Here is an 18,648-nt window from a genome sequence, read left to right as displayed (position 1 = left end):
ATCTATGTCTGTAGCATAATGTAGATTATAGTCGTATATATATTATTATATTTATTATTATTCTACTCTCTTGTTATTTTTCGTTAGCAAATGAAATAATGTTATTTTTCTACGCAATATCACCCTGTTAATGAGTTATCGCTACATTTAATTTGGATTTCTTAACGTGTTCTGTGTTTTGTTTTTATTTATTTAAGGATTTCTTAAAATAACAAAAGCATAATAAGGCTTAAAAGGATTTCTGTCTAATGGGTTTGATAGTGAAAAGGGTACAAGGAGTTGACTTTTAATTAATGTCATACTCAAGACATAATAAAAAAAAAATAAATAAAATCTGCTGTTGTTTAAAATGAGAAAGGTGTTAGCATATAATTTTATTATTAAGATTTATTGGATATTCTTATGAATAAAAAATTAAATACCATAAAATTATTGTGGTTTTGCATAATTGATTAAATTGAGTTTTTAATATAGAGCTTAATGTCCAATTAATTGATTGATATACAATTATTATTGTATTAATTGCAATTTATCATAATTTCAATATGCGTTTAATAATTATTCGTTGAAAAATTTTTTTTAGGATGATACTTTATTCGTCAAATGTAGACATCTATAGATATACATATAAAGTTCAATCACTAAAAAAATTGTCAGTATCTTTAACATATACAACTTTTTGTAAATTATCAGCTCCATAAGAATATATTCCTACTGTTCAATTCTATAAATTTGAGATGTATTTGAGCACTTTCCAAATTTTCACAAGATTTACGTGGTTTCAATGCCAACTGTTTATGAAAACTATTCCCACATAATACCAATATTTCCCTATTTTAAACATCCAACAAACGCATAATACCCAGCCCACCATATAGTTATGTAGTGTACATCAAAACATAAATTTACTTAACTTATTTCTTCCCCCCAAAATTGTTTAAAACTTCAACAATTTTAATTGCAATAAGGTTAAACCACAGTAATTATCATTCCCACATATGTACATTACTTTTCACTATACAATCTTTGCAAATATAAAAACTTTTTCTACATAATTTTATTTAAACTAACTTAAATAGTTTTACTTACTTACATTTAATACCAAGCAAAAGCTGCCATTACCACAAGCCTGCAAAGAATTGTAAGAAGAAAAATTAATTATGAATTAAACATAAATAATATTTATATATTATCATTAAAGATTATAAAACTTAATAAAGAAAATTAAAATGAATTTTCATTATTTTTGCACACCACACTCCGTTTTCGACGAGCAAGGATCACAACCTTAAAGTATTTCATAACATTTGCTCTAGATTTTTCAACGTTTTCATTTAACATTCGTACACGTCTTTTAACAACAATTTACAAGAATTATTTATGTAAAGTTATGTATATATTAACGTTGCCATACATATGTGTGTATGTGTAAATGTTTGTAAAATATATGTATTTTCTTGGCAAAAAGTTTTATACAATAACAAAAAAACTGTTTAAGTAGAAAATAGTACATTCAGACATACATATGACTATCTGTAAGAAATATATACAATACACCAGACCTTAAAAATTATATTGCTTTGAGAAGTTTCTGATAAGTTGAGGAAAACCTTAAACGAAATATTATGATATTTGGAACACAATGGGCCTTTTCTGATTTTTTTTTTCAATTTTAATATAGCAATTTTAAGATTTTCAATTAGTTTCAATGCTTATTATATTCACAATGAAAAATAGTTCGTAATAATGAAGAAACAAATTAAACTTTTCTAACAAAATCTCCTTTTAAGTGCTGATCTAATATTATTACAATTATAAGGATGAATGTAATTGAATCAGCACACATTCTAGCACATACCAAAATAAGGAAATTCATTGTTTTTGTGTATATTAAAAAAAAAAATAAACCGAACAAATGTATGTTAATTTATATTCAGTTCTTGCTTTAACCCATGGTGAAACTAAAGCCTATTTAAATATTATATTAAAATAAAAAAAATAAATCATTTATACATGTACTTAGCACCGAGTTGCGGATAAAAAAAGGCTTTTGTGTTGTACGAATTCTTCAGAAATATTTTTTTGTTAATGTTGATTTTAATGATGTTTTTGTTTTGCATGCAACTTTTAACAATTTTACATATTTTTTTGCAATATTTTCAAAATTACAGCGGGTCTTGTGCAATTCAAAGATGATATCTTTGAATTGCCGAAAAACTTTACTAAATTATACGCGGGTAACCTTAATGTATGTTCAACATGAGGTAACTTTTAAAATGTTATTTAAAAAACCAAAATATTTTTTATTTACATTCTAATTGTCTAGATCTAATATTTGTCAAATTCACAATCGATGTAGTATCGTTGTAATATTATATGTCATAAAAAATTTTAAATCAATAATAAAACACATTACGATACAACCTTACAACACCGATTGTGAATTAGACAACTATAGTTTTGTGTTATCTGCTGGTTTTAAAAATTTTTGACAAGGAAATATATGAAATGCATATAATTTTTCTTCTGAAAATTTAGTTCTTTCTTAATACTTTAACTATTATATTGATGTAAATTTATCGTTAAAACTAACTAATTAATTTTGAAACTTCAGTAATTCACTGTACAAAATAATGTTTAAATTAAAAAATGCAATCATCAATGTAAAATGCGTAAAAAATAAGTTGCTTTTTTGTTGCATTTAAATTTCTTTAACAAGAGTTTTACTTCTTAAGAAAAATTGTTTTTTGTTTTATTTTTAATTGAAGCATAATAAGAAATTGTAGGATAGAACACAGTGCGAAAATTCAGTACTACTTTATATTTCTCACTATATTTTGACAACGAAAAAAAGTGGAGTATCCCCATGATATTTTATTGTAAACATCAAGTAAAAGTCTATATTATATTCAGTAGATTAATATATAGATCTGTCGTTCTATTATCTTTATAGACTGGTCGATTATGTAGACAAAAAATTAATCAATAAGATTCAGAATAGTCATAAATAAAACTGGTGGAAAATATAGTCTGGCATGATATAACACACAATAAATAAAATGCTCAAACATAATTTTACATAATACTTAATTTACTTATTTAATTATAATAAAATATATTTAAATATGTTTACTAATCTATTTTTTCTTCATTTCATTTCAGAAAATTTGGTAAGAAATTTTTTATTATATATTTTTATATTTATTTTTTTTTTAATTCTGTTCATAATTATCTAAACAAACAAGGGATTTTTAAAAAGAACATTTTACTTTTCCATCATTATCCTCTAGTACCTTAATGGTTTAAAAGAAACCCTCTTCAAAACAACCGACAACTGATAATCGAATGTAATCATAAATATTGCTTTATTAAGAATTTGTTTAAAATTTTAGCATATTTGCATATTTTTTTATTTTCATTGTAAGTTAAGATAGGAAATTTGCATTTATTGATTGGTTTTAGAGAAAAACAAAGTAGATACTTGTATTTTCAGGTCTATACACTTTTTCTGTTTAAAATTGTTAGTTAAAAAAAGAAGAAACATGTAATTTAGTAACATAAGAAGCTTAGTGTGTTAATTAAAATTCATTTGCCATGATATTTGCTTTTCAATGTCTATGCATGTATACTATTACTGTTTCTATGCCGGAAAATGTTATCGCAGTTAGACATACAGACACAACACCGCTACTTACAAAAGTGAATTGAGTAGAAAAATACATAATAACTGCAAACGATGAATATTTATTATTTTCTTAATGGTAATATGGATTATTACATTAAAAAAATTATTAATTTACAAACTGCGTTTTTAGACTAACCCCCATACTCATAAACAAATTTTTATTTTATAAACGATTAATAAATCAAATTTCGTATGGAAATTTTGTTTTATTAACCTTTTATAAAATAAAACGCTGTTTATCAATAAAGAGGTAAATGTGTACTTTATAGTCATATGAAAATTTTGCCATGTTCATTTTGATATTTTTATAAAAAATTTAAATTTTAAAAATTTAAAAGCATCAATTACACAAAAGCCACTTTTTGTACAATAAAATAATAAATGTTCTGAATATGGGAAAAATAAAAAGATCAAATTGAAAAGGTCCTCTATGTCCTACCAATGATAAAAATCTTGATTAAAATTGTTGTAGAGTATTTTTGGTATATTATAAAAAGTCGATTTTATTAGAGTACTACTGGCTATTTTGGTTATAACCCTAATGTACATATGTAGAATATGTGCTTGAAATTAATGAGATAACCACAAAAAATTACATTGTTCTATGTACGTATGAGTTATTTGCTAGTATTTTAAAATACTCATACGTCGTGGTGAATGTAGCAGCCAATGAAAACATCATTATACTCGAAGTGCTTTACGTGAAAACCTTACTTCACGGTAGGTTTCGTCAACCACAATGTGGGCAAAAGACTTTTTATATTACTAAGGAACCGGTTCCTATGGTACCAGATAAGTTTGATTCTCTAGTCAACACAGTTTAGTCCTTGTAGTTTAGAGGTATTGATAGCACCAATTCTTCCTCGGATTACAATAACACCAAGTTAAGTAAAGTTCACCAAGTTTAAAAGTTAGTAATAATCACAATCAATAGTATATTCTGAATATTTCCGCGTGTTTGCCTTTTTATGAGTAATTTGAAAGCTATTTTCTGAAGTTTTCAGATATTTTCATGATTTAAATTTTGAAAAATAATAAAAATTAATATTTTTGTTATTTGCAAAGCTTGTATTTACAAGTAACAATGTTTATGTTGTAAAAAATATATTTTCACTAGAAAAGGGATATCTGCTGCAAAATAAATAAAATCTTTTTAATAATAGTAACAGGGCCTATCAAATACGCGCTTGTTCATGAGTATACTCTCTTTATTAGTGCTGTAATAATAATTGAGTTCTGTAATAAAACGTCAAGTGTTTTGAGTTTAAAAGTTCGTTTTATGTGTAAAACTCTGTAACAAATATCTTGTGTTTGCTACTACTTCTTTGTTTTTTTCTCTCTTTTATTTTGACAGGTATCAAATTTCTCCCCAAAAAAACCAAATGAATAAAACTGTTACATGCAGTTTTATGATTTTAAAACTCTCATATACTTTTGACAAGATATCAAAAACTTTTATAGGCTAAAATCTTAAATTTCACATTTCTTTAACATAAACAAACTGAAGTTGAAACCTGAAATATGTATTAAATTGAAACAGCAATTTTATGAAAAAAAAAAACAAAAAATAAATACAATTTTATTGCTGCAAATAGTTAAATAAATTTTAGTACAAAATATCAAAGATGGTGTTTAGTGAGTGGCATGGGAAGTCATCAAATAAACTGTTTTTTTACCATAAAATCTTAACTGACAAAGAAAATAGACTTGAAGGCGTTGTTGAACCGAGAGATTTCCTGTTGCGTTAAGTTAAAATAATACTTTAGCTGAAATTGACATTTAGTTGTTGGCTTGATAGAGCTTGTGTAAGTTTTTTTTTTACTTGATCGCATATTTTCTTTATGACGGGTAATTTATTTAAAGACATCCTAGAAAATAAAAGAACGGAAATAGCTTGAAATAACTAGAAATGTCCTTAAAACATTTGAAATGTTAAATGTAAAAATAAAGTTAAATTTAAAGTAGTTGTTCTTTTTTTTTTAAAGGAGATATTAAAAGAATATATCTACTCAATAATACATACAATATAATATAATTTTAACGGAAATTATTTTGTATTAAGTATGTTTGTTTAGGGAAAATACTTAAATTATTTTTAGAGAAATATTGTTTACTGTTATTACTCAACAGTTCGTTTAACTCAAAAGGCATTTATCGTTAAAAAATTTTTTATTGGTTTTTTAACAATTGTTTAAAAAAATATTCCATAATAACCTGAAGTCGCCTAAGGTAGGGTAGTAAATTTTTTGTTCATGGTAATCTAGTTAAAATTCATCATTAATGCTTTATTAAGAAAAATATATATCGTATTAAATATGTAAGGAAGAGCAAATAACTTCCCAGAAAAATATTTTGAAATTTTTGTTATGCGTCTTTTATGTAATGCAACTGTTTCATACATTACTTGGTAATGAGTGGTCGTATTCAATAACATTAATTACTTTTATTGAAAATGATTTGTTATTAATTGTCTATGGCGTATGTACAATAAAGAATTACATAGTGGTTTTAACCCTAGTTTATATTAGAAGTTCATTAAAGAAATACTTATTGTTACATTAATATAAAAACATTCCAAATAGAATGAGAGACTAAGAACATAGAAAATAACTGCAAAGCTGGTTTTATATCCGTTAAAGTTGGTTTACAATATTTGTAACCATTTATTTTATGGTCATCGTCATACAAAAATATATAGATATTCCCCCAAAAAACCGCTACGTAATTTTTGCTCCCATATTACTTGCCTACTTACCCGGTAAGTAAATATTTTGCTGGGTTATTACAACTTTCAAAAATTTTTGTCTTATTTAGAACAAATACTTGAAATGTTATATTGCAACACAAAATAATAAAAAACAAGTCTGTGCTCTTAAACATTTTTATATATGTACATTATGGTTGCTCCAAAATGGAAGTTACTGATTTTTTTCCACCGAAAATAAAAATTTATTTCATTCTTAGTTAGCATTTCTAAAATTTTTTTCTGACGTAAAGATTTGGTCCAGTTTACCAACCATTAACGCCAGAACAAATATTTTGAAAAACGGCATCTTAAAATCAATTGAATTTTCATTTTAGTTAGGAATTTTAACCTCTTATTTTCCTCTAAACAAACTGTGCCACCTTAATGTACATGAATGTATGCATCACAATTTTGAAATAAATATCAAAAAGACAAATATGAACCAAATTTTTATATAAGTATTTGTACGTTTCTCTATATAAAGTAAAAGAACAAAAACATTTTATAAATTATTCTCAATATACATTTTATTTAAGAGGGTCTGTTCCAAAAAGAAGAGTGTATGTACTTATAAATTTAGTTCTTTGTGGAACAACCATTGACAATCTACTGCCACAATCTTCATACTTCAGCTATGGAAACATACTTAGTTTAATACACATCTAATGTTCTACATACTTCTACAAACAACATCTAATTCTTATGAGACAACAAAATGTCATTTCTTGTTATTACAGGATTAGTTGTTTATATTGTTGTTGTGTGTATGTTTATAGCTGTGTATGTTGCAACATTCACTTAAATTCTTTATATTTTACAAACAAGATATTGTATCTAGTGTTTCTTTCATCTTTGCCCTATTTAACACCCACAGCTCGCCTCAGTTGATAGCCTGCTTTACTAGTTTATACTGTTTGTGTGTGTGTGTGTCAGTTTTCTTTTATTTATCTCTAATGCTCTTTTTCTCATCACAATGACAATTATATGCGTTATTATGATGTAATTCTAATTGAATTTAGTTGTATTCTTAACTTGAGAATGTAATAAAGTTAAATGTAAGGGAAAAGAAAAAAATAATCAGATATACAAGTAAATATACAAAAAATATGTATAAAAACATGAAAACTTATACAAATACTTATTTAAGGACTGAGATCAATAAAAATTGCACAAACTGTTGTATAAAGTAGAATATTTCAAATTATTCTTTTTAACTGAAATATCTGCCGAAAAATTATTGCTATGGAAAAAAAATTATTTTACAAAACATTCATGTAGTCACTTATTTGAAGACACTTTAAAATGTTTTTGTTAAACTTTATGAGGATATATATACTATAGAAATTTAAGTCTGCATATCATTTCTTTTGAGGATCGTATAAACTCCCATATAAGTTCCCCTTCAATTAATTATTATAAAACTCATAACAGGTGAAATAATGAACAGATTTCAGCCAGATTTTCATTAAAGTATTTTAAAAATTGAGACCTGTAACGTGCGCACCAAGTTTATATTGACACACAGACGCACAATCGGTCTATAGTAGTGCAAGAAATAAAATTCCTTAATGTGTCTTGGAGGGTATTACGATATTTTTCTTATTTATGTCAAAACTTACTGGAGAAGTTAACTAAATTTTTTATGCCCCATAAGTACAAAAGTATTTGTCCACAAAATATATCTACATAATAGTGCGCACTAGATTACTTTAAGTACGACCAGTCCTCACAATTACATACATAGTTTACTATTGTTGCCTGTGAAAGCTTGTAAATAGTTGAAAAGGAAAAAAATGAAAAATAATATTCAATCGAAGGATATTGTTTTTTCAATTATACCTTGTTAAATATAACATATTATATAATAGCCCACTTAGTAACAAGTCCATTGATATTTAACCACAGGAGCAATTAGTGCTTAATGAGAATTCGCTTTTATTAAAAAAATGTATAATAAACAAGATGGGTAGAAAAAAATTTTGAAAACATACGAAATGGGAAGTTCTTCTTGTATATATATTTTTTTATTATTTTTTATTAAATATGAAGTTTATTGGATTTCATACAAAAAAGAAAGTATTTATACTTTAAACAAGATTTGTTGTATGGCAGATACATATTTATACTTCGACAGATTAAAAAGTTTGTTATTAAAATTTTCAACCATTTTTTTTAAGGAAAATCCAACCCTTATTTTAACAAAAATTTTATTCTCGAATTATCACTGACCTTTGCTTAAAATAGTTTGCCAAGAAAATTTTAGATTTATATCCAAATTAAAATATAATATATGAATATATATACTCAAATAATTCTATATACATGTTTGAGCATGTGTTGAAATAACTTTGACATTTAGAAAAAGAAACGAAATCCATTGCCCTTCAAAATAATGGGTTTCTATGCTATTCTTTGGTTGAATTTTAAATATAACACAGTAACATAACAGTGAAACTAAAACAATGTCCTTAAACAAGTCCAATCTCATGAGCAAAGAGAAAAATTATTTTATAAAATAAACATTTATTGTTAATAGACAAAGTTGTTGATTTAATGTTACTCGGAAATTTGGTGATCATCTTTTGATGAGTTTTCATAAATTATAAAACTTTTCTTTTTAATTTCTTTAAAGAGATTGAGGTTTTCTTATTTTCTTAAAATATTTAACTTTACGTTTAGTTTGCAAGAGAAGGAAAAAAATTTTGCGGTTTTAAACTTTTACAATATAATTTTATTTGTTTAATAACCATATTTTTCTTTATAAAAAAGTATAGTTTATTATAAAATTTAAAAATTGAAATTTTAGGAATTTAAACTGAATTTGAAAGTTAATTTAATGAAAACAAAATTCATATTTCAAAACACAATTTATTTTAGAGGTCACACAAAATTAACAACTCTCTAACCTACTAAACTTTTTATTAAATTTTCCTCCCTTTCAAAATGGCAAAAACTTTTTTCTGCATCTCCAGAAAAAGGAAAAAATACAAATATTTTTTTTATTTTTATTCTCCTAAATCATTGGGTCTCTAAGGTGTTTAGCAAAGCAGCTGCCACATACAACTACAGCCTCAAATAACAAAAGTTTAAGTGAAAATTGAGGCAATAACAGAAAAGAAAGACAACAAAAAGAATAAATGCCAACAATGAAAAAAATAGCAGCCAATATACTCGCATAAACAGCCACATAAGCTATTAATCATTGCAAGATTTTTTAAGGGTTCTTATCCATTTTTGGTACTTTTTTCAATATTTTGTCTGTGTACAAACCGAAAGTGATGAGGGTTTTTGAACACATAATGTTTACTTTGTTTATTTTTAAAAAGCACAATGGTTTTTTGCTGTAAAAGTTATTTCAGGTGAAATCTAAATTTTACTATTATATACTATTTTTCTGAGATTTTTATGTATAATATATGATTGACATATCAGTTTTTTTATTTTAAAATAGTTCGGATCATTCTGTTACCAATAACTTGTGTTTTTTTTAAGTTTGCTTTTTTCTTTATATATTTATGAAATTAAAATATTTTACAGCAAAATATAACTTTATTTATAATTTTTGTAATAGTTTTTTTTTTTTTTACTAAAAACATTGCAATTTTAAAAATTATAAATAATATCACATTTTTTATAAAATATCTCTTTTACTCTAAATGGATTAAATCGACAGATCAATTATTTTTTAAAAGTAAAAAAAAACACTTATTTTTCAATAGATAATAGTTTTTTAAGATATCTTTTTTTTAAATATGATCACATTTTTTTCTGAAAATGTCACTTCTTTAGAAAACGAACACAGTTTTTTAAGTTCACATATTTCTATATGATTGTTTCGTTTTATGATGATATTGAAATAATGGTCACAGACCCACGAAATACTATATTCTGGGTCCATATTAAATTCTAAGACTATCTAGCCATGTCCTTCCGGATGCCCGTCTGTCTGTTGAAATCACGGAGGAGCTAGACAGTTGAAATTTTGTATGAATATTTTCTACGTTTCATCTACGTTTCGGATAGCCTCAATACAATTGGACCTCCAAAAAAAGTTTCATGTGAGCCGAAACCTTTATATAACATTTTTTGAGGATCGGCCCATAAATGACACTATTCCACATATAAGTTCCCCTTCAGAAAATGACTTCAACACTCATTACTTTAAGTATAGCGATGAAATTTGGTATAAGTAAGTTTCTTACAAGCTTAAACCTCTTTACCATTTTTTCAGGATCAGACCTTAAATAACCCTACCACACATATAAGGTCCCCTTCTGAAAATGACTATAACGGTCATTACTGTCTTAAAAATATGAAGAAAGTAACTAAATTCGACACAAATATGTTTCATGCCAGTAAAAATTTAGAGAGGATCGGTCCATAGTTGACCCTGCCGCCCAAACAAGGTCCCATTCAGAAAATGGTTTAAACACTCATTACTGGCTTAAAAATACAAGTAAAGCGATGAAATGCGACTGGCGTAAGTTTCTCACGAGTCAAAACCTCTCTACCCTTTTTTTAGGATCGGGCCATAAATGACCCACCGTCTATACAAGGTCCCCATCAGAATGTACTTTAAAGCTTACTACTGGCTAAAAATACGAATATAGCAATAATATATGACACAAGTAAAATCCTTGCGAGCTAAAATCTTTCAATCGATGAAAATCGACATTGCAAAGCTTATAATTAGAAACATAATTCTTCATTCCGAATGAGGACTGATCTATAACTGACCCGAGCCCCTATTAAAGGTTCCCCTCGGGAAAGAAAGTTTCCTTTTTGCAAATACGAGTATAGCGATGGAATTTGCCATAAACAACTGCTTTATAAAACAAAATCTATGTACAAAATTCTATGAGTATCGACGCATATACCTATAACTTTGGACTCAGTCATGATTTTTACATAATTCTTTTACTGCTTGATATATAAACTTGTTGTTAAGCGAATAAAAAAAATTTCGAAAATCGGGAATATTTGGACCCGCTATTATCAAAAAACTAAAGTAAGGACGGTAAAAATTATAAAATTTTAATTTTCAAATGCGAATATCTCCTTAAGAGATAATAAGAGATAATTTACTGCTACGACAACATTTTTTATAGTGCTCGATGAGGAGATTCTATATACGCAATTTTTTTTTTAAATCAGAACTCAAATGAAGAAATAGGATCGTTTTAAAAATTTAACATAGCCGAGGTGTCCTAGTTTTAGGACCATCCGCCGGGCCTATAAGGTCCAAATTCAAAACATAAACTCGACAACACCTCCTCTTTGTGCATACTAAATTTCATTAAAATCGGATTAACCGTTTAGAAGTTACCGAATTATTTCCCTCTTTTTTTTCCTATACCACTGTGCGTGGGTGGGTATATGAGATTCGGCACTGCCGAATATAACATTCTGACTTGTTTGTTATAAAAATTTTAGTAAAACAAATATATATTTTTTTTTAAATATTTAAACAGAATTTCATGCCCATTGTGCATTTTTTGGTAGTAACCATCATTGTGCGCCTACTTCAAATTACAAAGTATAGGTAAATAACAATACAAATTTATATGTATTTCATGTTCGGAAAGGTTTTTATCAGTGTCCTTTTTTATCTCAACTACTTGTAGAAAACAATCAAAATTCCCAAATGCATTCAATATAATGGAGAAATGAAATGTCCCTGGTTGAAGTTATTGCAAAACAAATAAAAGAAAAGGTGTAAATTTATCAACAGTTGGTAATATTAAATAAATCTTATTTGGAATTTTATTCGAATCACGTTTTTGTATCTAAAAATTAAACTTCTTTACACTTATGTAATTTATTAAAAAAAAATATATTATAATATAAAGTATATTTTTTTACATTTTGCAACATCTAAATTTCGCTAAATCTATACTCAGTTAAGGAGAAATCTTTAATTATAGTAAAAAGTCTTCAGATAGAAAAAACTTAATTAAATATGATTCCACTTATTGGATGCAGTACATGAATCTTTCATCTGAAAACTTATTTCTTTTAAAGAAACGAAGTCAAAAACTTATTCAATCATTAATATTACCAATCTAACATTATTTCCAGAATAAAAAGAAAAACTTAAATGTTAAAAGTAAAACTAATATTCACTCCATAACTTCAGCATTTCACAACCAAATGTTGCTGTCTACATTTCTAATACAATTTTGGTCATAATGGTGTAAACAATAAAACTAATGAACTCTAACATTTTATACGTTTGCAACATAAACTTGGTAAAATAGTTAATATTTTATTACAACTTGTGTTGGTAACTGTGGCACTTTGTATTAAGTAATACTGTTCTTGCTACTGGTTTTCATTACATTACCAGTTGATGGTCTGTTTTTGTCGCTAATAATTTTGTTTCATTTATTTATTTTTTTTTTTTCATCTTTCTCAATTTATTTGATGTTGTAGTAGTAGAATGTTTAATGAAATCCAGTTGTAACGATGATTTTGACATCTACTCACATAAAATAAGATTTATATTTAATTTGATGAAGTCGTTTCAAAACTTATTTATTTTCAAAGTCAATGCATAATGTTAATAATGAATATAAATGAGTTTAGTAATTGTTTAAAATAAATAATTAATGTTTTCATTTAAATTGCACATTCTGTTGAGATTGACATAGATTTGTATAAGTTGTAAATATAGTAGAATAATCTAAAGAAAAAATTCTTCTTAAGTGATCATTTTTTACCCACTAAAATGGTGTTGGGTCTATTGAGTTTGTGTTGATGTTTGTAACATACAAAGTTTAATTTGATTCGATTTTTTATTGGCTCTTTTAGGTTTTATATTTAATTCCTTTAAGTGATTATTATTAATACTATGTACTTTAAAATACTTTCAAAAAATATGCCGAGTCTTATATACCCACCATCAAATCTCGTTTGACTCGAATGAAACTTACTTATGTCGAATTTCGTATTCGTATTTTTAGGCCAGTTATAAGCCTTAAAGTAATTTTCTGAAGGGAACCTTATATAGGAAGGTAGGGTCAATTATGAGTCAATACTCCTAAAATTTGGTAGACGGAATTCGTATTAAATTTATTTGTTTCGAATTTCATAGCTACACTCGTATTTTAAAGTTAGTAATGAGCGTTAAAGTCATTTTCTGAAGGGGACCTTATGATAATGTCCATTTTCAGTACCAAACATACCTTACATATAAGAAATATTTATGTGAAATTTCAACCCTCTAGCTCTTTCCATTCAGACTCTATCGTGCTTTCAACAGACAGACGGACAGACATGGCTAGATCGTCTTAGAATTTAATGAGGACCCGGAATATATATAATTTTGTAAGTCTATGGCCAATATTTCGATGTGTTACAAACGGAATGATAAAATCAATATACCCCCATCTTTTTTGGTATAAAAATTACGTAAATATAATTAATATTCATTACTAACAGAAAACTTTCAAAATTAATTAAATTAATTCACAAACTTTAAAATTAACTGAAATTGGAAAGTAATGAGTTAAAAATATGAAAAAGCTGATTTTCACTATATATTCCTTAGCAAGTACTTACCACGCTTGCTTACAAATCACTACTTGTATAAGTAAAACAAACGGAATTTAAACTTGGGCTTATTATTCGTAAGTATCTTTCTATGTGCATGAAAAACAGTTGCTAGCACTCAATTCCATAAAATGTGTACATAAAATTGTAAAACCAATATAAAGTACTTACTAATCTGATTAGTAGTCATTGTAAAGTATGTGGTTATATAAGTGCAAGTCATTACTGAGATTTTGCTGTGAATATTTATAAATAGTCACTTAAACTTAATTTCCACATAGCACGCAGTATTTTGTTAACTTTCATTGACTAACTGTTTATTTATATATATTTTTTTAATATTGTTAAATGTTTGTAAAAGTAAAAAACTACATCATTTAATTTAATTTACAACTCTGGCAATTTGCAACAAGTAAGATGTCAGATTTCTTTTTTTTCTCGCTGTATTTTACAATTTAATTTTTGTTGAAATTGTTTGAAAAGCTATCATCACGAGAAAGAGAGGTATATAGAGGAAAGGAGTGTATATTGCTAGCAGTAATAACATTTGAACTGATGAATGTTGACAACAAACTTAGAAAAAAAAACATAGAGTCGTCAACACAAATAACTATCAGCAAGTATCAAGCAGCATCATCATCACCGCCCTTTTCTTCTTCTACAGATATCGAATATTGACATTTAAAGGTCTTTGAAAGAGTGAAATAATATATATAAACATATATTTTAAATATTTAGTAAGTTTGATATTTCAATGGAGATTGACTTGTAATGAATTCTTATTAAGAATGCATTATTTTTAACTTCTGTCTATCATATTCATTATAGTTTTTTTTAATAAATACACACATTAGGGTGCACAAGTACTAACACTCTCACTTTAAATGAAGGTGTTGAGCAAGTTGTGCTTATAAGTAATTCAGACAGTATTTAGTTGCCATGGAAAATAAGTTGTTGAGAAAGTACAGGTCATTACCAGGTTTTAGTTGGGTATATACATATGTCCATAGGAAAGGAACCCTTCTAGTAAACCTGCATACTTACATGAATGTGTGTAAATATCAGCTTTTGTGTGTGAATTTAAGTGTGTTTTAAAATTGTTAGCGATAAGTGAATGACACTAAATCAAATACACGAGTAATTGCAAATTTAATAGTTGTCAACTTTTTTCTTTTATTTTTTTTCTATTCCCACTTTATATAGAAAATAAAAATAGTTAAACGTAGAAATACTAAACGACAAGTTTTAACAAACACACACATACACACAAATATATACACTCATTATTATATACATAAATAAAACTATAAATTTGTGTGTTTGTAAGTCAAATGTTGGTGTAGTAATGTATATAACATTTTGTAATTTTACTTACAATGTGATGTCATACAAAATACGATAAAGAAACAATTTATTCTATACTTTTGAATATGTATGCACAGTAGTAGAGTAGTTGTAGGGAACTAGCAAATATCAGATCATATCATTTGTATCATGCAAAAGAGGATACACTAGGATGTATACAAACATAGATATACACACATACATACATATGTATTATATTTTCATTTAACAGACACTTGTACTCCAATTTACTGCAACACTAACAACAATCGCATACACACACACATACATACATATTTAATGACATACATTATTTACAGCTGTTAAAGGCAAAAAGGGAGCAAAACGGAACAGCAACAACAGTACATCGCAAAAAAGGAAATAAAAATAAACCAAACAAAATAGTAACGTTTTGTTCCTCTCGTAAAAGAAAATCTAGTTCAAGTGTTTCATTTGTTATAGTTAAAGTAGACGTTCTCATTTATACGCTCTCATACACATCTTTATGTTGTTTAAATTGGTTAGCGCCGAAAATGAAATGACCTCTACTTACTAAAGTATTTATGTAAATGGCTTTGTTATAAAAAGAAGCTTATTATGAATAATTTTTCATGTTGTTTAAGGATATTTTTTCCTAGCTTTTATACAACATTAAAATATTACTGGAAGTGAAAAAAAATATAATTTTACAAGTAAGATTTAAATTTTAAAGTAATATAATTTATTTTTTTCTTAGTTTTATGTCCAATAAATTTAAATACCTAACAAATTTAACACTTAATTGAAGCGTAACAACAAAACCAAACCAAACTAGAATGCTTTAAGAGGTTAATGGAGTTGTTGCCAATGTTAGCAGTGTACATTTAGAAAAATGTAGCAAATTTATTCACAAATCTCTAGCTCAACGTTTATTGCACCCTAAATGCAATTTCAACACTACGAGTCTAATTTTTCTCGCCTTTCCTTCGCAGTTTTTTATGCTGCGTTCATTGTGAAACGATTTTATGTGTATGTCTTTCCTTAAAAGCAGAACTTTAAAGTAATGAATTGTTGGTAGCAACTTACTTTTGGCTCATCCATATCATAACCTAATAAGCTGTTAAGAGCTCATATATTTTAAACTTTTATACAAGTTTAAGTACAACATTTTTGCAGTTAATAATTTTTTTTAATTTTTCATTAATAATATATTTACTAAGCTTTTCTCCATAAAAATGTTTTGTGAAAAAGTTTTCTATCTTAGAAGCTTTAAAGAGGTCTATGCATTTTTTAAAAGAAGCCCTTTAATGTTTTTGTATTAAATTTAGCACTTCTATATCTAAATCCTTTAATTTAAAAATTTTAAAATTAAATTTTTTTCACCAAATCATAAAAAAATTAAACAATATGTTTTCTACAAAAATTTTAAAAAATCCACATGTTTTTTCATTAAAACTTCAATAGGTATTTTTCAAAAAGCTTTTTCTATAAAGCTTCAATAAAACATTTTCTAATTTAAAACGCATTAGTTCCAGAAAATGAATTCACCTTTTTTAACACAAACAGTATAGTCATTTTATTCCACTATGTGATTTTGTAAAACTGTAGGTTTTTGCATGAAGTATGAATATTTGTTCGCACATTGCAAGTTTAACTGTTTATTATGCGCTTAAGGTCGCTAACGACAAACAATTCATTTTGGTTTCATTTAACGCTTTTTCCCTTTAACTCCTTCTACTACCATTCTTAATCATACAATTGCAATTTAACACTATGAATGAATACAATACCTTTGTTACACTGCAGCACTTGCAACACGATTGGCATGATTAGTGTTAATTTAGTTTTAAATATTCTGCTCTGTTGTATGTTAAATTAACAAATAAATTTTTTACTGCTCAATTCTGAAGTATTTAAATGAAAATGTTCACACTAAGCATTTTAGCAAGTGATTAAAAATACTTGGCAGATCATCTAACAATTTGATTTTAAGTACATTTTTAGATTCACTTTTCAGTGCAATTTTTCTTTCTCACTTAAAACACTCACAACTAAATGGTTGAATTAAATGAAATAAATACTTGTAATAATATGGTATTTTATATTGAAAAAGGTCACTAAATTTATATATTATTTCCTACACTTTATGTGTTAATATGTGTGACTGTTTGTAAGTGTTAAATTGGAGTAGTATTGAAATCCTTTATCCTTTTTTTTCTATACTGCATTTGAAATTACATTTATTATAGTTGTTGTTGTTGTTGCTAGTATGGTTGCCTTTTTAAGGTTATGACCCTTGTTATTTTGTGGTAAAATTGGCTTTAACCGACTGCGTGTTAGTAAAAAATACTTCAATGATTTTTATTCATGGAAGCATTAAAATTTTATATGGGATGATGTATGTATTTTTTATTATTATTGTTAGTGTATTTGGTTGAATTTATTTTTATTATTTTAAAGATATTTAACAAATTTAATATAAAGTATTTTATTAAAATAATTTTTAAACAAAAATAAATTAAAAGAGCTTTTGTTTTTGAATTTTTAAAAACAATTACTTTTGTAATTTAATTAATTACTTTGCAGTTAATATTCGCAGTTTAATCAATTAATCTAAAAAGAGCTTAATAAAAAGAAATTCACTAAATTGTTTGCCAATAAGGAAAAGCCTGGTCTTTCAAAATTATGAACTTAAAATAAATACACATTTTAATTTAAACCACATTAAGCTGTAGGGTATTTGAAAAACTGGAGGTTAAACAAACAAATTTTTAAATATACAGTTAAACCAAAAAATAAAAATCTGCATTTTGTTGTTGCTACAAAATTGAATGAGTAGGTAATTTGCTAATTACATACAAACACACACACACATACATAAATGTGTTAAACAGCTTTTTTCAAAAGAAAAAATAAACATTATAAAAACCCTTGAAATATGAAGGGTATACAAGTTAAAGGGCTTTTGAAATATGTTGTTTATTTTTATTTTCTGTGAACAATAATCAAGGCTTTAATAAAGGACAATCATACTTTGACTAAAATTATACAGTTGAATGTTGAAACATTTTTGAAGGCCATCCATCCTACATTTATCCAAACAATAGAGACATTTAAAATATATTCAGGGAAATTTATAAAAAATTATTATATATTATTTTAACAAATAAGAGGCTAATCAAATGTTTTAATTGGCTATTCAAATGTTAAAAATGTTAAAATTTTGAAGTAGTTGATCGGCTGCAAATAGGTAGTGAGAAAAAAATGCATGCGAGCACATGTCCATTTAATGGCAAAAACGAGCTGATTAAAAGCGCTTATAGGACATGTCATACTGGATACA

General features: G+C 26.2%; 1 long non-coding RNA gene across 3 annotated transcripts in view; it reads right to left on the bottom strand.

Annotated features, from left to right (window-relative positions):
* Nucleotides 1-18,648, bottom strand: part of LOC111676080 — a 100,829-nt gene that overhangs the window by 23,492 nt on the left and 58,689 nt on the right. For 2 of the 3 annotated variants that reach the window (XR_006940753.1, XR_006940752.1), the window contains exon 4: nucleotides 1,094-1,129. This is a non-coding gene — a long non-coding RNA (uncharacterized LOC111676080). Of the gene's footprint in view, nucleotides 1-1,089; nucleotides 1,130-18,648 lie in introns of all 3 variants that reach the window. The other variant, XR_006940754.1, reaches the window with a different exon arrangement.

Source organism: Lucilia cuprina, chromosome 4 (assembly GCF_022045245.1).
Source record: "Lucilia cuprina isolate Lc7/37 chromosome 4, ASM2204524v1, whole genome shotgun sequence".
Taxonomy (NCBI): Eukaryota; Metazoa; Arthropoda; class Insecta; order Diptera; family Calliphoridae; genus Lucilia; species Lucilia cuprina.
The sequence above is the reverse complement of the archived record's forward strand: the minus strand, read 5'-3'. Positions and strand labels throughout refer to the sequence as shown.